The 18,476-nt window shown below is 50.3% G+C and overlaps 1 protein-coding gene across 4 annotated transcripts in view; it reads left to right on the forward strand.

Annotated features, from left to right (window-relative positions):
• The window catches only part of CLPTM1L (CLPTM1 like), a 2,174,700-nt gene that overhangs the window by 2,004,223 nt on the left and 152,001 nt on the right, over positions 1–18,476 (forward strand). The window lies entirely within an intron of this gene.

The raw sequence follows: 18,476 nt of genomic DNA on the forward strand, positions 1-18,476 counted from the left end.
GAAATAACTGTGATGTAACGTGAATTGCATGAGTTCCATGATAAAGACTTGTAGATCAAGAGGTTTGTCTGTGAGAACTAGGGCTGATTCTAAGGCTTCCAAACCAAGATTGTGTGGGATGGAGGTGTATAATGAATTTACATCAATCGTACACAAAAGTAAGCGATGATCTGAAGGAATGATGATACTGTTGAGTTTGATCAGAAAGTCAGTGGTGTCTTGTAAAAACCTAGACATGCCTTTCACACTGGCTTGTAGATGTTTGTCAATGTATAGTCCTGTAGGATCGTGGATAGAGTTACGTGTACTCACAATAGGACGGAAAGGAGGCTTACTGGGGTGTTAATGAATTTTGGGCACTAGATATATGTAGGGTGTTTGTGGATGGTCTTTGATTAGATACCTCTTGTCTTTTTCAGTGATGGAATTGGCGAAGAGTGCTTTGTTGACAATAGTGACTAAAGTGGCCTTAAAGGTGTTGGTAGGATCAGAGTCCATTGCCATGTACAGATCTCGATTGTTTAGATGAGCGTCCAAATTGTAATTGTAGTAAGTGGAATCAAGAACTACAAGTGCTCCCCCTTTGCTTTACAAATAATTAGCTCACTGTTATTGGCTAGTTGGTGTAATGCTTGCCGCTCATTAGTGGAAAGATTGGATTTAATGGTACTTCTGGTTTGAAAAATAGCCTGTAAGTCCTTTTGAACTACTGTTTCAAAAATGTCCAGCACTTTGTGACTGACTGGTGGTATGAAAGTACTTTTAGGTCGTAGACCCATTAGTGTGTTTTGCTCTGGTGGTCTTGACGGTTCACAAACATTATTTAAAAAGTGTCTTAGTCTCAATATTCTCATGAATTTGTAGAAATATATGGCTGTATCCAATTCGTTACCATGGTGTGTGGGTACAAAACTTATGCCCTTTTGGAGAACTTGTTCGTGCATGGTTGTTAAAGGGATACGTGATATGTTGATGACTAAACTCTGTGGCTTCTCGCCGATTTAGCTGGTGGTGGTAAAGTGGTTATGCCGCTTTGACCTCCTGCATCTCCGGTTGGCGCAAGGCCTAACTCTAAAAAAGGCGACGATTCTATGTTACTCTGAGGTATATTCCTGGATTCACTAGGAGGCTGTAAGGTGGATGGTTGATCAGAAATTTTGGTTCCTACAGTTGCTGATAGTTGTCTGGCTCTGCCCCTAGGAGCTTCCTTCCGTGTAGAGTCGTCCGGAGATGATGTTTCGCCTTCCGTTGACCGATTACGGTGTGGGCGATTTTGTCGTCTTGCAGCATATATTTCGGCCCAATTATATACCTCGCCCAGTTTGTAATCAACGGTATCGCGTTTAAATTTTCTCAATTTTCTTTCGTTAATCTCTTTGACTTACTTATCCAATTGGTTATTGATATCTTCTAGAGCAGTGCTTAGTTCCTCTGGTGTCAATTTGTTGCTCAGTTCATGTTTCAACTGTTTTACTTCACTTTCAAGTTCTTCCAGAAGTTTGGATAATTCTTCCACTATTAGCAAAATTAAATCCAAAACCTCTTGGAATCCTCTGTACTCGGTGATATCTAATTAATGTGGATACATGTAGTCTTTGATTGATCTCTCTTTTGCCTGTAAACAAGAGCAAGGACTACCACTGAGCACTCATGTGTGATTATCACACATGAAAAAATGAGAAATTGAACACAATAATCTACAAATAAAAGAAGATGTTCTGATCTACTACATCTCGAGGAATTTACATACATTGACTTTACGCGCTTTTGCGCTTCAAGTGTGCTCAGTGGTAGTCCATGGTTCACAGTAAGGCTTTGTTTTGCTTTCCTGTAGGAGAGCAATCCCCACAGAGTTTCGCTGTAAGTAGAAAAATATGGAATACCGCTTCAACGGTGTGCACATGCCACGTATGTTCCAGGTCACAATATTAGTGTGTGCATCATGAATCTGGGTAGTTAGGTGCGGCGCAGGGCAAAGTGGCCGCACCAGAAGGTCTAGGCTGTGACCGGAAGAGAGCATATCAATGCGCTGCCATGCAAACAATATAACAACTGCAGACAGTGTAACAAATAGGGCGTATCCCCGGATGGGCATCTGTCCAAACCTCAAAAACTATAGTTAAAGGTGAGCTATTCCAGTGTGTTGCCTGGTGGGGTGCGTGTGATAACGGTGACTTGTCCGCACTATTCCCCCTCCCATGTCTCCCCAGAATACGGGAGGTGCAGTAGCATGTCGTGGATTAAACTAACGCGCAGGTCTGGCGCGAGTCGCAGCGGCGGGAGCCCGCTAATGCAGACAAGAGCGGCATCTAACGTCTTACGTCCACCCCCACACAGCGGGTTGCCCTCTGTTGATACACATATGCCCCGGCAGGCTGAGAGGACCCCCCAGGACACAGTACATTCCAGCGAAATGTGGACAAACATATAAAAGGGGGGGAAATAGCAATTCTTGGCCAGTGTGTGTAAACCTTGTCCGAAGTTTGCACTCTGACATAATATCACACAATTTGGTCTGCAGTCTGTGGAGTCACCACTGGCAGGTTTGAGTCTTCCGAAATCACAGTGGATGGAGATGACGCGCCACTGGTACCCGGGGCACTGCCCGTGTAGGCCTCCATGCAGTCACTGCCATGCACGGTCCCAAGGGTGGCCACCGCTTCAAGTACCTCCTGCCGTTCCATTCTGATTCTCTCCGGGCTGGGCGCCACTGGGCCCGGTCTTGCAGTTTAGTGTGCCCCCCGGCGCCTGCGCCTTCTGGACCTCCTCTCCGGGCGGCTGCCGGTCTCCGTACCTGAAGGTCTTGTCCCTGTCCACTGCCCCGACTCCTCCAGCCAATCCCACACGTCTGCCGGGAAGTCGAAAAAATGAGTCCCCTACTTCGTGACCACTCTCAGCCGGGTCGGGAACAGTAGGGAGTAAGGCAGATCCAGTTCCCTAAGTTGACGCTTCACCGCCATGTAGTTACTTCGACGGCTGCACAGTCGCTGTAAAGTCCGGGAAAAACATAACTCGACTGCTGCCCACATTCAGATTGCCTAATTTCCATGTTTCACGCAGGATCTCGTCTCTGTCCCGGTAATTAAGAAGTTTGAAAAGGAACAGGCGGGGCCTGGCCCCCGGCCTGGGCTTTTGCGCCGGTACTCTGTGCGCCGTTTTCACGACAAATTGTTGAGATAGCACCCCCTGGGGCAGGAGGTCACGCAACCAGCGCTCAACATACTGCTCCGGTTTTCTTCCCTCCTCTCGCTCCGGAAGACCCACCACGCGGATATTATTACGCCAGGAGCGCCCTTCTGCATCATCCATCCGGTCTTCAAGCTCATGGACTTGGCCGATCATGTCTTGTAGTGCTGCGGTGTGACTCTGAGTAACGGGCCGGAGCTCCTGAAGTGTTTGACTATGTACTGTAACTCTCTCAGCCAGCTTACGGTGGTCAGCGTGGAGAAGGGTGAAGTCCGACGTGAATGTGTCGATCCGCGTTTCTAGGGACTCCTTGGTCTGCTCCAGGGTAGTGCCAATCCTCTCCACCGCCGCCAGTACAGAGTCTATCTTGGCTGAGAGGGCTGCTGCTTGCAGCTCCATGTCTCCAGCTTGGGGCCCTTGTGGGGGTTGCAAGCTCCTTGTGCGAGTCTGTCCTTGCTGCGACTTGTCTCGCAGCTGGCCCATTACAAGTTGTTGAGCAGTTGGCATTCACAAGCTGTCCGCAAACTATGAGGGCACAACCAGTTACAGATCCTCTGGACCAGGGCCAAATGGAAGAGTGTCTTGTCGTGCTGTTAACAGAGCATTCCACTGCCCCCCCCCCTTCCCGAGCAACGTTTCAAGTTCAAGTTCAAAAATGTATATAGCGCACTACTCACCCAGACGGTCTCAAGGCGCTTGGGGGAGGGGGGTGCATTTACTTATCGAATATCCATGTTTTTAGCTGTTTTCTGAAGGAGAGGTGGTTCTGAGTAAGGCGGAGGTGGGTGGGGAGAGAATTCCAGGTCTTGGCCGCTAGGTAGGAGAAGGATCTGCCCCCCATGGTGGATCTATGGATGCGTGGGATTGCGGCGAGGGCTTGATTGGATGAACGTAGTTGGCGGGTGGGGGTGTAGAAGGACAGTCGCGTGTTGAGGCATTCGGGTCCAAGGTCGTAGAGGGCTTTGTGTGCGTGGGTGAGGAGAAGAAACGTTATTCTTTTGTTGACGGGGAGCCAGTGGAGGTCTTTCAGGTGACCAGAAATGTGAGCTTGACGAGGGATGTCCAGTATGAGTCTGGCTGAGGCATTTTGGATGCGTTGGAGTTTTTTCTGTAGTTTGGCTGTGGTTCCGGCGTAAAGGGTGTTTCCGTAATCCAGACGGCTGGTGACCAGGGCGTGGGTGACCGTCTTTCTTGTTTCGGTGGGGATCCAACGGAAGGCTTTTTTGAGCATGCGTAGGATGTTGAAGCAGGATGATGAGACGGCGTTGGCTTGTCTGGTCATCGAGAGGGAGGAGTCTAGGATGAAGCCCAGGTTACGTGCGTGATCCGTAGGTATGGGTGCGGTTCCCAGGGCCGGTGGCCACCAAGAGTTGTCCCCGGCAGAGGGGGATGAACCTAAGATGAGGACTTCCGTTTTGTCCGAGTTTAGTTTTAAGCGGCTGTTCTTCATCCACTCGGCTACTTCTTTCATTCCTTCGTGTAGGTTGGTTTTGGCGGTGTTTGGGTCTTTGGTGAGAGAGAGGATCAGCTGGGTGTCTTCAGCGTAGGAGATGATGTTGAGGTTGTGTTGGCGCGCGATGGATGCGAGGGGGCTCATGTATACGTTGAAGAGGGTGGGGCTGAGTGATGATCCTTGTGGTACGCCGCAGATGACTTCGGTGGCCTCTGATCTGAAAGGGGGGAGGCCGACTCTCTGGGTTCTTCCGGCGAGGAACGAGGTGATCCAGTCCAGTGCTTTTCCTTGTATTCCGACGTTGAGACGTTGTATGAGGGTGCTGTGACAGACTGTGTCGAAGGCTGCGGAGAGGTCAAGTAGGATGAGGGCAACCGTTTCTCCGTTGTCCAGTAGTGTTCGAATGTCGTCTGTTGCTGCGATGAGGGCGGTTTCGGTGCTGTGTTTGGCTCGGAAGCCGGACTGTGAGGGGTCGAGGGATTTGTTGGATTCGAGGAAGGCGGCAAGCTGACTGTTGACGGCTTTCTCAATGACTTTGGCAGGGAATGGGAGGAGCGAGATGGGGCGGTAGTTCTTAAGTTCAGTGGGGTCTGCTGTGGGTTTCTTCAGAAGGGCGCTGAGTTCGGCATGTTTCCAGCTTTCCGGGAAGGTAGCGGAGTTGAAGGAACAATTGATGACATTGCGGAGATGGGGTGCGATGATCGAGTCTGCTTTGTTGAAAATGTGGTGGGGACATGGGTCGGTTGGCGATCCTGAGTGGATGGAGTTCATCAAGCGGATGGTATCTTCGGTGGTGATTGGGTTCCAGGCGTAAAGGTTGTTAGAGTGCGGTTTTGGTTCGGGGGTGGGTGAAGTGGGCTGGTCTTCGGACTGGTTTTTGAAGCTGTTATGTATGTCGGCGATTTTGTTGTGGAAGAATGAGGATAGAGAGTCGCAGAGGTCTTGGGAGGGAGTGATGTCGTTGGTGCCCGCGGTGGGGTTGGTAAATTCTTTGACGATGTTGAATAGATCCTTGCTGTTTTGGGCGTTGTTGTCAAGTCGATCCTTGAATGCTGATTTCTTGGTGGATCGGATGAGTTGGTGGTGTTTGCGGGTGGCGTTCTTGAAGGAGACCAGGTTGTCAGTGGTTGGGTTTTTTCTCCAGGCTTTCTCAAGGGTGCAACAGAGCTTCTTGGATTTCTTAAGGTCGTCGTTGAACCAGGGGGCTTTTTTGCTACCTTGCTTGATTTGATGGTATTTCAAGGGTGCTAGTTCATCTGCGCTGTGGGTGATCCATTGTGAGATGTTGGTGGCTGCTTGGTTTGGGTCCGATGATTTGGCAGGAGGGTATTGGTGAAGCGATGTGAGGAGCTGGTCGGTGGTAATTTTGTTACAGTTTCTTCGGGGAATAGGTTGTGGGAGGTTGTGGGTTGTGGTCTTTTTGTAGTTGAAGTGAACGCAGCTGTGGTCCGTCCAATGGAGAGCTGTGGTGTGATCGAAGGAGATGTGCTTGCTGGAGGTGAAGATAAGGTTGAGCGTGTGTCCGGCAAGGTGGGTGGGGTTGTCAACAAGTTGTTTGAGTCCGAGATTGGCTAGGTTGTCCAGAAGGTTGGTGGTATTGCTGTCGTTTTTCTTTTCCAGGTGGAAGTTGAGGTCTCCCAGTAAGATGTAGTTCTCGGAGGGGAGGGCATGTGGGCTGATGAAGTCAGTGATGTCTTCGCTGAATTGTGTACGGGGTCCTGGTGGTCTGTAGATGAGGGTGCCTCTGAGTGTGGTCTTGGGGTCGGTGTGGATCTGGAAGTGAAGGTGTTCGGCGGTAGCGAGGTTGTCGTCGGAGCTGGTCGTGATGCGGATGGTGTTCTTATGGACGATGGCGATGCCTCCTCCTGTTTGGTTGGTGCCGTCCTTTCGGATGATCTTGTAGCCGTCCGGGATGGCTATGGCGATGTCGGGAGCTGATGAGGCGTTCATCCATGTTTCTGTAAGGAAGGCGACGTCCGGAGATGTGGTGTTGAGTAGGTTCCAGAGTTCAATGGAGTGTTTGTGGATCGAGCGGGTGTTGAGCAGGATGCACTTCAGGTGGTTGTTGTCGGGGCACTGTTTGGAGTTTGTGGATTTGGTGTGGGTCCTGATGCAGTCGAATTTGCAGGAGTGGCAGGTGAATGGTCCATGGGTGTGTCCTGGGGCAGCCTCGTAGCATTGTGGTGTGCGGCAGGGGTTAAGAGCTGAGAGGGTTGCGGCGTCGTATGTAATACGGGCGGAGTGGGTTTTGCGGGGGCCAGGGTGTCTGGCGCTGGGCGCGGTCCAGGCGCGGACGGGCGCAGACGGGCTTACCTTTGGTGCGCATAGGGCGCGACCGCTGCGCGCAGAAGCATCTGTCATAAGTGGATAGTGGAGGCGGGTGGGGCGAGGGAGGAGCAGCTGGGAGGCGGGAGCGGGGTGGAGAGGACGGGCTCCGAGGCACAACAACAAAATGGCAGCAAAAGCGAAACCGGAACAGGATGGGGCACAAAGTCGGGATATGCTGTGGGGAACGAGCAGTACAAACAATAATTAAAGGTCTAAGCTAAAAGCGAGCGATACAGACTAGGACTGCACAAATAATCGATCAATGTAAAGGAGAGGCACAGCGCTATAATATGAAGCAGGCTCAATGTAAAGGAGAGGCACAGCGCTATAATATGAAGCAGGCTCAATGTATAGGAGAGGCACAGCGCTATAATATGAAGCAGGCAGTAGTTAGGAGAGGCACAGCGCTCTATTAAAAATCAGGCAGCAGTTATACAAGGCGCAAAGCAGAGAGCGCAGTTTAACGATACCACAGGTCAGCAGGGATCGTGGGGAGCGACCGATGCCCCAGTCTCAAGGGTTGGGAAAAATCATCTGCTGTGTGTCAGCCACAGGTACCATGGGGCTCTCAATCCGCCCCCAGTGTCTCCCGGTCAGTGCGGGGGTTCCTTTGCCACTCCTTGCTTGTTCAGGGACACCGCACCACCACCCTTGCTTCTCTGGTGCTCTGCCCAGCAGGACCTCCCGCGCCCCTCACCGATGGTATCCAGTTGGGCCAGCACAGGCACGCCACGGCCCCACCAGGCACACCCGGCAGGTGCCCGCCTGGAGGACACTGAGTCCCCGGGCGTTCCCGTTCTATGGCCCCCCCTACTGTGTGCAGCACCTCCACGACAAGGCTGCACCTGGTAAGGTCCCGGTCAGTCTGTCCGTGGCAGCACGGTTGATCAGCGCCTCAGTAGGGGCCACACCCTCCTGGCAGCTTCTCACAAGTCTTCGATTCCCAGAGTCTCACTAGGAACCCTCAGATGCCCCACTCACTATCGTCGGGCTCGATTTCCGTCCTCAGGCTCACCACTTGCATCGAGGGCGCACCACACCAGTACTGGTCCCACTTAAGATGGCGCCTCCCTCAAAATGGCACCCGCTCCCTACTGCACCAAACTGCAGGCCAGTAGTGTCTCCAGGCCCGGCGACTAGCTGTTCCCTCCAGCTCCTCTGCGGCCTCCGGACGCTTCAGGTGCACCGCCTCCTAGGTCCGGCACATTAGATGGCTGCTCCAGGGCTGTGCTACCAGCCGCCGCGTGTCGCCCAGCGGAGTGGGGGCATCCACCTGTTCCGCCCCGCGCCCCACGGGTGATGTGCGCTAACCCCTAGGGTGTACTGCAATCCTCCCAGGGGCACAGACCAGTCCTCAGCCTCCCGCACATCACCTTAGAGGGGGGGCCCGCATCACGCCTTGCCTTATTTCTCGCCTCTCTGCCAGCACGCACAGACCGCTGAATCTCTGCAGCCGTCAGCAGCTCACACAGTCACTGCAGGCCCATACCTCTCACAGGGCCTGCACTGGGCCGGGACCCGGGCTCACTTCCCCCTGCTCCACTCCAGCTCTCAGACAGCGGCGGCATACACCACTGCTCAGGGCTTGATGCGAGGTTTCCTTTTCCGAGCAGCACCGGTCCACCAGGCCGTAGCTTCTCTCCGCTACTCGGCCGCCAGCGGACCCCAAGGCGTGGCGAGCCCTCGGAGCGCCTCACTGCCTCTGTGGTGCCGCACCTCGCCCAGTCTCCGCTCCGCAACTCAGAGCCTAGCAACAGCGCCAGTCAGCCAGCGCCTCGGGTCGTGTCAGGTTTCAACACCCGGGACGCGCACATACAGGGCAGTCCACGGCCGTACATGCAGCGCGCCTCCAGCGACCTCTCTGTGCCGTCTCAGGCCTCAGTGGCGGCCGTTGCCGCTCAGGACACTTTGCTCGTCCTTTCCTCCCGGGCCGCGCTGCTCTCCCAGGTCTCAGCGCCCCTTCCAGCAATTCGTGGTCTGCAAACCGCCAGGCCGTGCAGGCTCCCCACTGCTTCCCGGCACCAGTCCTGCACCAGGTGGACACTAATTGCACCTCGGCAGGATAAATTACAGGAGAAACCGGGGGTATCGGTCAGAGCTTCAGTGCCTCACATCCACCATGTTGGCTGGCTGGCCACGCCCCCCTCAACTCTTCCTCCTCCATAAAGTGTGGGTCGTGCTGCTCTAGTGGGCAGTCTAGATTGTGTTGGGTTGAGGTGGTAAAGGGGATAGAACTGTTATCTTTCTTGCTACAAATCAAATTCTTTCAGTAATCTAATCTGTTAATGGTCTGTGGGAGTGTATGTATGTCTGGGCTATGATTGTGGGGCACCATAAAAACTGTTGTAGTGGGAAGTGGGAAGGTGCCTCTTCTACTGCTAGCCAGGGGTTAGTCTATTCAGACCCCATCCATTCGAGTGATGGTCATGATAAGCGTGGCTCAAATCCACCCGAGTGACTTACCGCACTCACCTATAGGTATTCTGTAGAAAGTCAGCCGGACAGTGGAGAAGAATAAACAACAGTCTTTATTAGGCCAAACACACTCATATGAGAGGGCCCTGTCCGACCTCACTCCTAGGAGTGCGAACGAGAGGACTGACTCTCTGCATCACAGCAGTACATTATAATGCAACACAGTACATTGGGGTACGCCCCTTCTGGAAAATTACTGAAACCCAGACAGAGGAACAATGTCCTCATACAGTAGGCATCTGCACCTGCAAGAGATACATCGCTATCTTTACTCAAGGTCGTGGAGCTAGGCTTCAGCGTCTCTGGGGCATGAGAACATTACTGATAAAGAGACTTGTTAGTTTCGGCCACCGTTAGCTGAGAAACGAAAACTGCTGTCTTAGTGAATTTCTCTATTCCTACGGGAGGGGCAGATGAGCGAGTACGACTCGCAAGCTCAGGGGGTATACAAAATGGAGGCACACAGGCTAAGCTAAGGAACTAATATCGTCACACATATAAGTGAATAATGTCGAAAGTAAGAGTAATGTATCAGTTAGTCACATGATGCTAACTTGCATATAAAGATGGGGATGAGTGAGGCATCGATAACTCAATTCTATCAGACCCTCCTTTTAGCATCATTGGCTAACTGTGTGCCATTCATTTATTTGCCAAAAGGTAGCGCCTTCACAACCATTCTAAGGGCAGGGCATCATATTTATTCAAAAACATCATCAGCAATAAGCATCAACCAATGTGCATCAGGAAGTTCAGTAATAATAGAGGCAGTATATTGACCTGACACCTTCTTTTGTTGTCGCAAATTCGTAGCACACATTGAGCAACATGGGGGAAGGCAGTATACACAAAGGCAACATGTCAGTATTACGCTCACCACACCAACTAAACCCATCAATATTTTCCAACCCCAAGAGGAGAAAGCGCCCCAGAGCCACCCTTGTAAGGACCATGCCCCGTTATCCTGATGGAGTTCAGTCGCTAATCTATGGAGTTTCTGTACTGCCAAATTAACAGTCGGAGCTGAGTCTGGAATATATACCCAACAAGACGTCCCGATGACGCGACAGGCCCCGCCCCTATCTGCCAGGATGACGTCAAGCACCATCCTATTCTGAATCGTAAATAATCTCATAGCCTGAATCTCAACGGACATGTTAGTCGCAATGTCAGCTTCAGTAAGGACTACTTTTTCCATCACCCTGGACAGTCGTCGAATGGCCCTACTATTAAATATCGGACCCCAGAAAGGCAGAAGGCCCTTAGAAAAATCAGTCCATTGCTGTAAAGAGGTGTCCGTCTGGTCAACGTCATCTACCTGAAGTTCCCTCCTTTTACGCTGCTCTTGTGGACTGGGAAACCTACAATGAGTCTTGTGATAGTCGGAGGGTGCCACGTATACAGGAGGAATCATATAAGCTAAGTAACATACCCCACCCCAACCTTCGGGCAACCATAAGTATCCATTATCTCCACACACAAAATAGATACTGGGGGGAGTAACCAAAGAGGGGCTGAGAGGCAAACGTATTAATGCCGTCACGTTACAAGAACTATTACCAACCTTGATGGGGCCCCTACCCTCTATACAGAAAAATGGTGGCGGACCCACTACAGCCAGGGGTATCAGAGACTTAACACTGTCATTTCCCTTTGGTGGGTGTCTGTAAGACAAGGAGGAATTCAGTCGTAGAAAACTTTCCCTAACTTTGTCAGTGTCATTTGGAATTAAAAACCGGCCCACCTTTTTCTCACACGTCTCTATAAATGTCTGATCAAAACGTCCGTCAGTATATATCCGTCCAAGGGAAGAGGGAGGCAGAGGACGTACCCGCATTGTCATTGTCGATCCCCTATTCTGCAGTCGAGGAGTCAGAAAATCTGGCTGCTGAAAATATTTGACAAGACCTATGAGAGTATACCACCCCACACAACTATTCACAGGTGTCAAAGGAAGCGCTAGAAATCTATCCTTCTTGTAGGCAGCAGAAGGTAGGAGCCCACAAACCCAACAATCCGTAATGTTTGTGGTGGCATGAGCATGGTGCAAAGTCTTTATAAAAACATTTTCTTTGTAACCTCGTCTAAGCATTCGTTCACCATAATCTACAGTAATAATGTTGTGTTCAGGAACAGCAGTAGGTGTGGGTGCAAACACATGAACGGGATAGGCTTTATCCAAGGAAAACAATATACCAAGAGTCACTAGAAAAGCAATGAGCACTATAACAAGGAGTACTATTTTTCCTTTCCGGGAAAGGGCCAACCAGGGAGAATCAGGCAAGGGTCTTGGAGGAGCCGCAAAGGGCTGCTCCTCATCAGGGATGGGGCGACCAAAAGGGTACATGTTTAAAATTGCAAAAATATATCAAAAAAATTGAAAAAACACTTCTAAAAAAAATAGTCCCAGACTATCCGCCGAAACCGGCCAGAGGGGTTCTTCAACCCTAAAAAGGGATCTTCTCCCTGTGTCCTTCAAAGCCTCACAGGCAGGCTTTTACCGTCCATACCTTAATCCCACGTCGCTTGACACACAGCAATTGAAACAGAGGAGCACTTAATCTGGGCCCCTCACCACTCTATAGTCTCATAGAACACAATCTTCGGCTAAACACCAGGGCTCTTACAAGTCCATCCCTACCACTAAATCTTCATTATATCAGAATATCCACTAAGCCCTTCTTCCAGTGTTTAGTCCAGTACTCTGTCACTTATTTTCGGGGCCGCAGATTATAACGAGTGCTCCCTCGCACTTCGGGATCAGTAAACAAAACAGGTGCATCCGTAGCATGCACTGAACTCTCGGAATCAGCTCCACTAGTAGCAATGGGAGCAACGGAGCCCTTTGAAGCACTTTGTTCTGCACGTGACTTTAATTTTGTCTTGTCACCTTGCTCCTCTCCCCTCAGTGAAGCATCCGAGAAGGGAACATATCTGGGTATTTGCTCATGTTCCTCGTCAGCAATTCCTTCTCTGACCCACTGGTCGTAGGGTAGTGGCAGCGGGACCCTTTTAACGTGGGAGGCGTGCGTCCACGCCTTCCTGCCTTCCACTCGAAGTGCCGTACGCGTCGTCAAGAGTACCTGGCGTGGCTCTGACCACCTGGGCTCCAGACAGGATTTCCGTTGGTATTTTCTTACGACGACCCAGTCCCCTGGGTGGATGGAGTGTCCAGGCCCCTCCGGCAACGGCTTCAGGGTGTCTGCTACCTGCTGATGAATAGAACGAAGATCTTTAGTCAAAGCATACAAGTAGTCTATCAACAGAGGGTGTTCAATTTCAGAGAAACATTTGGGTCTGGGTACTCCCCAAACGTTGGCCGGGCGGCCAAATATTACCTCATGGGGGGAGACACCCGTTTTAGAGTTAACAGTTACTCTGGTAGAAAGCAAAGCTAAAGGAAGGGCATCTGGCCAACGTAATCCTGTACTCTCCTGTATTTTGGCCATCTTTAATTTTAGCGTTCCGTTAAATCGTTCCACAAGTCCTGCGGCCTGAGGATGTTGGGCCGCGTGGAACTTTTGGGAAATCTGTAAGCCTTTACATATCTGCTTCATCAATTCTGCATTAAAGGATGTGCCATTATCACTCCAGATCACCCTAGGCAATCCGAAGCGAGAAAAGTATTCCTTAATCAACATTTTTGCAGTAGAAATGGCTGTGCAATCCTTCGTTGGAAATGCCTCCACCCATCTGCTGAAAGCGCATACAACCACCAGCATGTATTTCAAATTATTAACCCGTTCCATTTCAATATAGTCCATCTGAATGACCTCAAAAGGGAAAGAGGGTGGTGCAAAATTTCCCACTGGGACAGGGGTACCCTTTCCTGGATTGTGCCTCAAACATACCATACACTGTCGGACCAAGTGAGTCGCCACTTTAGAGATATTTTTATTGCTCCACACTGGGTCCAACAGCTTGCATATACCCTTGGCGCTAATATGTGCAGGCCCATGAGCCATCGTCACCACTGGAAGAACATATGCGTTCGGAAGTAACCATTGTCTCTTATCGGTCACATCTGTCCAACATTCATCAGCATCCAATCGCCCCCCACCATCCTTCCATGTCCTCAATTCGTCTTCAGTCACTTTCTCTTGTATATTTTTCACACTCTGTACAGTATCTGCAAACATGTTAACATCTGGCACCCATCTAGCTGGGCCTGCCACAAACATCCGTGGTAATTTTGTCAGAGCAGTCTCTTTTGCCGTTTCGTCTGCAAAGGCATTGCCTCGTCCCACATCATCTACTATTGTCTTGTGTGCGCTACACTTTATCACTGCCAGTCGCTTGGGTAACGTCAATGCTGCTAACAGTCGTAATATCAACGGACCATGCTGTATGCGTTGTCCATGTGAAGTCAGAAATCCCCGTTCTGCCCACAGTCGTCCATAATTATGAGCCACGCCAAAGGCGTATTGGCTGTCAGTATAAATGTTCACGTCCAGTCCCTCACTCAATTCACATGCTCTCAGTAAAGCTATAATTTCCGCAGCTTGGGCCGAATTGTAAGGTATCCTAGAAGTCTCCACTACCTTCTGTAATGTCGTTATTGCATATGCTGCTGTCGATGTACCATCTGCAAGTTTGAAACAAGACCCATCCACATACAACTCCCCATCCGGTTCGTCTAAGGGCTTGTCCGTCAGATCCACCCTCCCCTTTGTCTCTTCTTCTGTCCGAAACAAACAGTCATGTATGTCATCGTCCTTAGTATCCGTGGGGATAGGTAACAATGTGGCAGGATTCAGTGTAGCACACCTTTTTATCGTCACATGAGGTGCAAAGAGGGTCATCTCATAACCGGTAAGACGAGCACTTGTTAAATGCTGCGTCTGTGTTCTGTTTAGTAAAATGTCCACAGCATGCGGTGCCATCACTGTGAGGTCTGAACCCAATACAAGCCCTGCCGATTGTCTTATAGAGACCGCAGCAGCCGCCGTGGCTCTCAGACAACTCGGCAGCGCTCTTGCCACATTGTCGAGCATCGCAGAAAAGTAAGCGCAGGGTCTCTCTTTCCCTCCGAAACATTGTGTTAAGACAGACAACGCGCAACCTTCCGCCTCGTGTACATAAAGAACAAAAGGCTTCTGGTAATCAGGTGTTCCCAGAACGGGTGCAGAACATAAAGCAGTTTTTAGTGACTCAAACGCTTCCTGACATGCAGGGGTCCAGGGTAGGGGTTCGCGCACTTCTTTGGTAGTTAGATACAATAGGGGTTTTGTTAGTAACGCATAATTAGGTATCCACTGGCGACAATACGATGTTATGCCCAAGAATGCGCGCACCTCTCGCTGCGTGTTAGGTATCTTCATATTAGTTATCGCCTTTATGCGTTCTGGCGTCAATCTCCTCCCCACTTTCGAAAGGAGGTGACCTAGGTAGGTAACCTCCGTTCGACAGTATTGAAACTTTGGAAGGGACACCTTATGCCCCCTTTTTGCCAAATGATGCAGTAATTTAATTGTAGCATCCCGACAACCCTTCTCGTCGTCCGATGCAATCAGGATATCATCCACATATTGCAACATAACGTTGCCAGGTGGAAGTTCCAGTTCATCCAATTGCGCCTTCAGTGCTTGACTATATATGCTCGGGCTTTCTGTGTAACCTTGGGGAATTCTCTTAAACCTGAAGCTTCGGCCAGCCAATGAGAATCCGAAGAGGAAACGGCTGTCTTCATGTACTGGGATACTGAAGAAAGCATTCTTCAGGTCCAGAACAGAAAAATATTTAGCAGATGGGGGAATCATTGTCAATATCGTAGTGATGTCTGAGACCACCGGGTATTGTGGCTCCACTACTCTATTCACATGGCGCAAATCAAGCACAAACCTATATACATCAGGAGTATTATCAGTAGCTTCAGGCGACCGTCTTTTAAGGATCGGTAGTATGGGGCTGTTACATATGTTCGAATCCGTCTCTTCCACTACACCTGACCGAATCAAATCTTGTATTATTTGCAACAGGGCTTTCTCTCCCTCCCTAGGAATTCTGTACTGTGGTACCCTGGGTAGTTTCGCTCCCACCTTCACCCTTATTGTTACCGGGTCGATATCCATTTTACCCACATCTGTATCATTGACAGCCCACAAACTGTCGGGTATCCCTTCAAATTCAGGTGGTAGTGGGTCATCTTTAGAGAAACATTCTAGTGGGCGAGCAACAGTCGGGCCTAACGTGAGGTACACGCCATCCGGAGAACAATAAATGGTGCTGTGCAACCTCTTCAATAAGTCTAAGCCCAGTAAATTTTCTCCACAATTCGATGTCAATAAAAATGGTGAATCAACAGTGAAAGGACCAATCGTTAATGTAAGGGGTTTGGAAATGGGGCTAATCACCGGGGTACCTGAAAAACCCACAGAGATATTGTTCTTGCCAGACAGAGCCGCCCCGGGGACCCGAGAATGAGCCACTGAACTTTTCGTTGCACCCGTATCCACTAGAAATTTTTGCTGAGACCCCAATAAGTCTGCCTCGACATAGGGTCCCCTCTGATCAACTTCCACAGGCACTGGTCCCTCGCTCTGTCCTACGCTGTCCTAGTTATGGGAGAACCCTGTCAGATCGTCCACGGAGTAATCATCATTATAGTACTGACCACCGCCCCTTTGCAGCTGTTGCCTGTCTGCACTATTGTCGAAGTAGTTACTTCCCGGCCTCCCGCCTCCATCTGATCGTGCATTCTGTCTCCCAGAAGCACCACTACCTCTTCCTCGACCTCGTCCTGGACCGGCATTCGACTGAAACAGAGGGCAATCCCTCCACCAATGCCCCTCTTGCTTACACTTCGCACACTGATTCGGTCCCAGTCTTTCCCTGCTTTCACCTCTGCCATAGCTGCCACCACCACGTCCTGGTGCCGCACCTCTTCCTCGACCCCTCGACACTTGCTGTAACAAAACCCTAGTCTTCAAATCCTTAGCCTTCTTTTCCTGCTTGTCCTTACTCTCATTTTCTCTATGTTCATAATACTGGGCCATGCTAAGAATACCAGAGGGGGAGGCCGTCGTCCACGTGCTCTCCGACGCTTGCAACCTTGCCGAAATCTCAGGCAACAAGTTCATGACAAACCTATTAACAAAGAGTCGCAACCCTCCATCCTGTGACACATCTTGCCCACTAAAATCCATGAACGTCTCTTCAAACCTCGTAAAGAAGTCCGAAACTGCCTCATCCTTTTTCTGCTTACAAGCCGTCAACTTGTCCCAGTCTACCTTCTTCGGGGGAATGAGAGCGTGCATGAATTTTATTATTTGCCCCGGCAACGCCAAAATCTCAGCTTTCGGCTTTTCTCCTGGCTTACGTTCCTTATCCAAATCCTGTAACTCCTGCCACGTACCACCTAGTTCTTCCGAATGATCTGTGCCCTTTACCTGGCGCCATACATCGACCGGGACCAGAAGCCCAAAAAACAGTTCAACATCCTCTAAAGTCATTACAGTGGAAGACGCAGCTTCCGTCAATTCTTTATAGTATGCAGTCGGGTTCTTTCTAGAATCCGGCAACTGGGCCTTTAAAGCTAATACCTCACTTCTCTTCCATGGTGTATACACCCACTGCTCCTGGAAATGTGCATCTACCCTGTTCCTGGTGACAGCATTCGTGACTGGGTCTACCATCTCGGGTATCTCGGGATGAAAGATAGGGTGCACTTCACGCATGGGATGTATACCTGGAAAATGGGGCACACCTGCAGAGGGCAATTCATTTCTATACTGCAATAAGGCACGTAAACTGCGCATCACCTCCTTCACCCCAGTATTCGTTCTGTAGGCTCGCTCTGTATATCTCGTAAAGTCGCCGGAGCCACACCTCCATACCCCTGCTCCCATAACGTTATCAATACATTTGACATGTGCCACAAAGCGTGCTGTTGCATCAAAGGCTCAAAATCTTTCATTGTAGACCAAATGTCTTCAAACGAATAAATGTTATTCCTAGCCCACTGGCATGCCTGGTTGGCCACTATACTTTTCTCGTCCAAACCAACCGTAGAACGCGTAAGCAACTTCCGTACCTGTGAGAGCAGTCCGCTACCTGCGCCTCGACTCGGCGTTGACATCTCCTGACTAGGGGTGGTGCTAGCTGAGGCAGTAGGGAGCGCTAAAGAAAATGGGGGGGGAGCGGGCGAAGTGGTCTGGAGCAAAGAAACGAGGGGTGTCGAGGGCGGGGAAGCAGAAATCGCTGCGCCATGTTGGTGCGGGGCACTTGCTAATGGACCCGGAACCCCACTAGTAGAGGCGGGAGCTGGCAGAGAGGGGTACAATGACTGCGGAGCATAAGGAGGAGGGGGTCAAGTACTCAAAATATCTTCCATTTCATCCTGTTCGTCCTCTCGTACTACATAACTTTTATTTTCTTTCAACCTGCAAAGCCTATCTGCGCGCTCCAAACGCTGCTCATTCTCATTCTTGGTATGTTCTCTCGCTTTCTGCGCCATTGTCTGCGCGGACTTTTTAAAAGCCTCTTTCTCTTCTCTCAACTTACGTTTCCTGGCTTCCTTTTGCCACACTCTTAAAGAATCAAACATGCTTTGACGGCTACGCCTAGCAAACAATTTGTCCTGCAAATAGTCCAATTTAGCTTCTTCAAAAGAACCCGTCAAGGGCCACTGCAAATCCACATTGTCAGCGGTGTACCGGTGCCATAAAGTGCCAAACAAAATCGGGGGCAATCCATGCTTGATATACATATCAAAGCTTGGAGTGCCCTCAGGGGGGGCAGGTTGGCTCTCAGCCAGTCTAGAATCTGAAACACGACAGCAACATCCAAAACATCGTAACTTACTAAAACACGGCATCTCTACTTTGGTGTAAAATAAAACACTTCTCCTCAAAATTCGTCACCTTGAATCACCAGCTCGAGCTCATTCATACACACATATAGATAAAATTCCTCCAAACACGTGTTACCAAATGCGACAAGGCCCGTCGACCAAGTCCTGGGGAACCTGGACCCTACCGCAGACCGAACAGTACACTAACTGTTCTGAGGATGGAGAACACATCCGCTCCCCGTG

Source organism: Lissotriton vulgaris, chromosome 4_1 (genome assembly GCF_964263255.1).
Source record: "Lissotriton vulgaris chromosome 4_1, aLisVul1.2, whole genome shotgun sequence".
NCBI lineage: Eukaryota > Metazoa > Chordata > Amphibia > Caudata > Salamandridae > Lissotriton > Lissotriton vulgaris.